Source organism: Pan troglodytes, chromosome 22, assembly GCF_028858775.2.
Source record: "Pan troglodytes isolate AG18354 chromosome 22, NHGRI_mPanTro3-v2.0_pri, whole genome shotgun sequence".
Classification (NCBI taxonomy): Eukaryota; Metazoa; Chordata; class Mammalia; order Primates; family Hominidae; genus Pan; species Pan troglodytes.
The window spans coordinates 12192601-12198546 of record NC_072420.2 but is presented as its reverse complement, the minus strand read 5'-3'; the positions used below and the strand labels follow the sequence as shown (position 1 = coordinate 12198546).

General features: G+C 30.7%; 1 long non-coding RNA gene across 1 annotated transcript; it reads left to right on the top strand.

The window, feature by feature from the left end:
- The first annotated feature begins 412 nt into the window (after positions 1 to 412).
- On the top strand, positions 413 to 4425 carry LOC134809265 (uncharacterized). Its single transcript, XR_010154575.1, has 2 exons — positions 413 to 464; positions 4066 to 4425. It is a non-coding gene; the product is annotated as an uncharacterized LOC134809265 (long non-coding RNA).
- Positions 4426 to 5946: the final 1521 nt, after the last annotated feature.

The window sequence follows — 5946 nt, the reverse complement described above, 5'->3', positions numbered from 1 at the left end:
ATGAAGGAGAGAGTCTTTGTCAGTATTTGTGTTAATTTTTTTTAATTACTTAAAGTGAGGCTTATTTGCATTCTTCAAGGACTTACCAATTAATAAGCTATGTTAAAATCTCCAGGTTTAATGTCTATTTCTTCTTTCAACTTCTGTTATTTCTGCTTTATGAAAATTGTAATTTTGTGTATGTTATTAATATATATTTTATTTTTAATGTAGAATGAAGCATGAATCCTTATGTAGAATAAATTTCCCTTCCTTATCCTGTTAAATTTATTTTGTCTTAAATTCTATCTTGTCTCATAGCAAAATTCTGACAACTATTTCAGGACCTTGCTATCATACAAGATCTATCTTTGTTCTTCCTTTTACATTAAACCATTCTGAATTGCCTTGTTCAATATGTTTCTTGCACACAGAATGGATTGGATTCTGCTCCATTAGCCAATCTAAAAGTACGCCATCTAATGGTGAGTTAAGCCCATTTGTGTCTTTGATATACCTGTTATGCTGGTGTTAAGTTCTGTTATATAAGTTTTTGCTATATAAATAATTTATATAAAATCTTGCCCTGTATTTACACTTTAATTTGAGGGGCAGGATATACTCATTTGGTATTTATAAATGTTTCTATGTTTATTCTTATTATTATCTTATAATAATATTATAATAAAATATACTAGTCCTCTAGTGTGTTTGAATACTGTCTATTGATTTCTTCAATGAGTAGTAATACTGTTCTCTAGTAAACTCTCTTTCCTTTCCTCTCTCTTTTTGCTTAACATTTACTTTAATTCCATATTTTTTTAATGGCAGTTAGATACTCCTGAGATAGTCATTAAGATTTGTCTACTTTCTTTTTCTTCTCCTTTTTTCTGTTTGTTGTTGAGTTGCATTATTTCTTCATGTTTAACACACTTAATAGCATCATGTTTTGTCACTTTAATCCCCATTACTTGTTCTTAATTATAAAATTAAACATATTTAGTCCTTATCCAGAAGCTTCACATGATGTTTGTCTTCTTGTCATTAGGTAGGACATTTCTAAAAAAGCCATCACAGGAACAATGTTTTTTAAAATCATAAATATTCATGATGTTCTACATTCCTTAGACATGATTCATAGTTTGGATGAATAAAATCTCATCTCGCTACTGTGTTATCTGTTTCATAATCATTAAACCATTTCTTGATTATCATCCTGTATAAAATGTTGCTATCAAGAAGTCTATTATCAATATAAACTTCTTATCCTTTTACCTTCATGCGCAAATAATTAATATTATTTTTTATTTTAATTTTTGTTCTTAGAAATAACCATTACATGAGTATTACTATTCTTTGCCTAAGTTCTCTGTTTAGAAAATTTTTAGATGTTTTTAATCTCTCAATTTCTGTTTTTTACTCTTATTTTTATACTCTATATCTCTTACTATAGTTTGTACCACTTCTATTTGATTTTATGTACCTTCAAATTATTTTTTTCTAAAAATTATTTTCTAAAAATTATCTTACTTGTCTGAGATTATCTGATTCTCTGATTAATTTTGATTTTGTTCCAATTGTTTTTCTTCAGGGTATTTTTCTTTTGGGAGTGAGCATTATTGATGATTTCTTGTTGTAGTTTATTGATATTAAGATCTTACAATACTTCATTTTATCTTCATTTTATCTTTGCCATTAACTCCAGCTGGTACTGGCCCTATGCTGCCAATGATTAGGACAATTACTCTTGTATTCTGGGTTTTATGCTGATTATTTGTCACCTGTTTTAGTTGGTGATGTCACCCATGGGTTTTTCAGTTGCTTCTCCTAACTCCTCTGCCTGGTGTTTGGTACAGATCCAGACATAAATGAAAGTAAAGGAGATAGATAGATGGATGGATAGATAGATGATAGATAGATGGGATAGATTAGATAGATACATATTTACATATGTACTTACATACCATAGTTTGCTGCTGAGAGTCTCTCCAGTTTATTTTATTTAATATTCTCATAATCAAGAAGCTATTCTCTACAATGATAAAATAATCCAACTCTCAGGCAATACTGAGCAAAATATAGCGTAACTAATATCTCAACATACTTGATCCTATATTTTATGTGAAAATAAATGAGGCCAGGGGCAAAGGCTCATGCCTATAATCCCAGCACTTTGGGAGGCCGAGGCAGGTGGATCACTTGAGGTCAGGTGTTCGAGACTAGCCTGACCAACATGGTGAAATCCCGTGTCTACTAAAAAAACCCACAAAAATTAGCCAGGCATGTTGGTGCCTGCCTGTAAGCCCAGCTGCTTGGCAGGCTGAGGCAGGAGAATTGCTTGAACCTGGGAGGTGGAGGTTGCAGTGAGCCGGGATCATGCCATTGCACTCCAACTTGGGCAACAAGAGCAAAAAATCTCCGAAAAAAAAAAAAAAAGAGTAAAACACTGGTTGCTCTCTGTTTTAGTAATATGTTATTTATTAGGTAAATGTGATACATATTAAGTAAAGCGGGATTTTTCTTAGAGAGGATATTTATCTCTATCGAGGTAGCAAAATAAATATGTATAGATTGAATGAATTTGTCTCCCTTTAGGTTTAAATAAGAAATGGGTATGTGTGTGTTTTAGGCCTATTCCTATTTTTCCTGGCTTATTCATATTCTAATTCCTCTTGTTTATATAATTATTCACTTTGATCACCTCATATATCTTATCTTTTTCGGGTGGCCAAAAAGCTAAAATATTCTTACAGTCTAGTCAGCATTTGCTGTGCTTCTTATTATTGTACTTGTTTAGCACAAACTTGATGCTGATTCTACTTCTCATTCTTCATGACAAAACAAGTGGAAAAAATATCTGGGAACTGGCTCTATGACATGGCTAAATAACACTAATATGAGTCTTGTGCTCTTAATCTATAAAATGGGAATAATAAAAATAGCAAGTCTGTAATCACTGCTATATGAAAACCCCGAGTTTTATGAGTGCTTCTGGGAATACCTAGTAAAGAAAACATATCTGCGTGCTTTATCTTTTAATAGTTAAAAACAGTTTTGACAATAAGTAGTTTATTAGTTATTATAATATGTATAATTGTAAATAGTTTATAGGTATTAGTTATTATAATATACATGTACATATAACACATTCATATAAACTATAAGTAGTTTATACATATTAGTAATTATAATATACCTATTATAATGACTAAGAATAGAAAGGCAATGTAGAAACTAAGAGTTATATAATACCCATAGTAATTAATCAATAAGCAAATACTATTTTTAGTATTTTTATACTATTTGTATATGTATTCATTACTTTATGTATATAATTCTTTATATAATTCTTAGGTTCTATAATACCTTTATTCTGTATATTTTGAATTATGTATTTAATAGCCTAATATATTTCTAATTTGCAGAAAACAAGGAAAATTGTCTTCCTTCAATTATTATAAGTATGCATTTCTTTATCCAGGGAGGCTAAAAGGCAAGATCATAACAAGCTATTATATGGAAAATTATTTCTTCAAAATATTCCTTTTAAAATTGAGGCAACAGAATCATTTTTCCCTCTCATTGTATGTTTAATTTAAAATTGTTTCAACAACAATATGTAGATTGCCAGTTCAAGTTCTCAGGTGTAACAAGACTCACATTTCTTTGTTATACAATACAATATAAATATAAAGTAAAACATTATATTAAAATGAATGTTTTATAATATTTGGACATTAATATCTCAGCCTTTCATTAGCATATTATTTGAAGAAAGGCATTCACTTTTTCACAGGTTACTTCCTTGCTCCTGAAAATTATGATGTTCTATTTTCTACTATTTCTGTCTAAAAATTTAAACAGGTTAGTATATCCTCTGCATAAATGCTGCAAAATACAATGCACAATAATTTTGCTAAAATTACTAAATGTTAGTAAAAAATTTGATTAGTTTTCTTAATAATTGTTTCCTTGTTTTTCATATCTATATATGCAATCATTCTAAAGTTAAGAACTGACTACTCTCTTGATAATGGAGAAATCTTTCAACACACAAAAACAAAATTTTTATTGTCTTTTAAATAGGTCCTGAGAAGAGGATTAGAAAAAGGCAACACATCAAAAAGTTAAGAGGCAGAAATAGCTTTTGTGTTGCTGGTAAATTTAATGAGATCTAAGTTATTCGACTGGCAAGTCTCATCTCTTTGAGCATCTCAGTGAAGACTGTCAGAAATCATCAAAATTCAACACAACAGAGTAAAAGCTAATAGCCTTTTTGTTATACCAAAACTGAAAGGATTGGTAAGACTCAAAATGAATGCTATTACTGAAAATCTTCTTTTATCTAATTCTTTGTGCAGTGAGTGAAAATTGAACAAATACATATCCTTTTTATGGTGTTAAAATGAATTCTGACACTATTAAACAAATATTCTTTGGTCCTAAGACCTCCTCAATACTTCATTCACTAGCAGTATTATTAGAATATCCTATGTGACTCTAGTTCATAATATTCTGGCTATCATTTATTTTCTGTGAAATAAAAATGAAGCACTCTATTTTTTAAAAAATACTGTGTTTTGATGAAGAAGGAAGATTTTTGAGTGGTTATCACATTAGAGAAATTTTTATTGTAATCAACCTTTGATAATTTCTGACATGATTAATATTTATCTTCTTTTCTAGATGTTCTTAAGTAACAAAAAGCAATAAAGAAAAAATACAGGACATCAAAGATATCACATACATTCATATATCTCAAGAAATGAAAGCAATGAAAGAGCTGTGATATGATCCATATTTTTTGTTTATTGACAACTAATGCAAAATTCCAAACAATAATGAAGCAACTACAGATTTGGGGAAAATAGTAAATCAGAAAGAGCAATTGAGAGAGCCTTTTTAGAAAAAAGTTTTCTCCTTTGGAATTATGTTACATTTTGAGTAATTATTATGATATTCAACCATTAATTTATACATTTGTTTTTAATTTAACATATATTTTGAGTACTAAATATATCAGGCACTATTATAGGTGCTTGTGCTAATTAACAACCAGTCTTCTAGAATGTGTAAAGTGCCATAGAAAATACCTCTTGGGTTCTATGCTCACTACCTGGATGATGGGTTCAGTCATACCCCAAACCTCAGCATCATGCAGTATACTCTGTAACAAACCCTCACATATATCCTCAAATCTAAAAGTTGAAATTCAAAAAAAAAAATAAAAAGCAAATAATTATATTAATTATATTAACTAAAACAAAACTAAGTGATTCCGTTTTAGAAAAAGAATTTAGAAATAAGGGGGAGTGGAGACTAGAATAACACTTATGGTGTTCAATCAGAATCAAAACTATCAATATATACTTAAGTTTACTTTTTTTCTATGTTAGATAGAAATTGAAAAGAATGTGTAGATATATAAATAGACCTAGACGCACATGTTTGTGTGTGAATGTGTATATATATATATTTTTTTGAGATGGAGTCTTTCTCTGTCGCCGAGCTTGGAGTGCAGTGGCCCGATCTCGGCTCCCTGCAAGCTCTGCCTCCTGGATTCATGCCATTCTCCTGCCTCAGTCTCCCAAGTAGCTGGGACTACAGGCACCTGCCACCACGCCCAGCTAATTTTTTTGTATTTTTAGTAGAGACGGGGTTTCACCGTGTTAGCCAGGGTGGTCTCAATCTTCTGACCTCATAATCCGCCCATCTCAGCCTCCCAAAGTGCTGGGATTACAGGTGTGAGCCACAGCACCCGGCCGAATGTGTGTATATTTCTTAATTTTAACCACTAACACTAGAAGCAATAACATTTTAATAGCAATCAGCACATCTAGCATTCAAATCTTGGATTCACTTTTTTCTTCTTTAAAAGGATACAGAGCTCCTTGGATCAATGCCTGATTCTAGGTGCATGGGGCAGAAAGAACAAAATGGGTCTGAGACATCTGTTGTTGTTAAGAA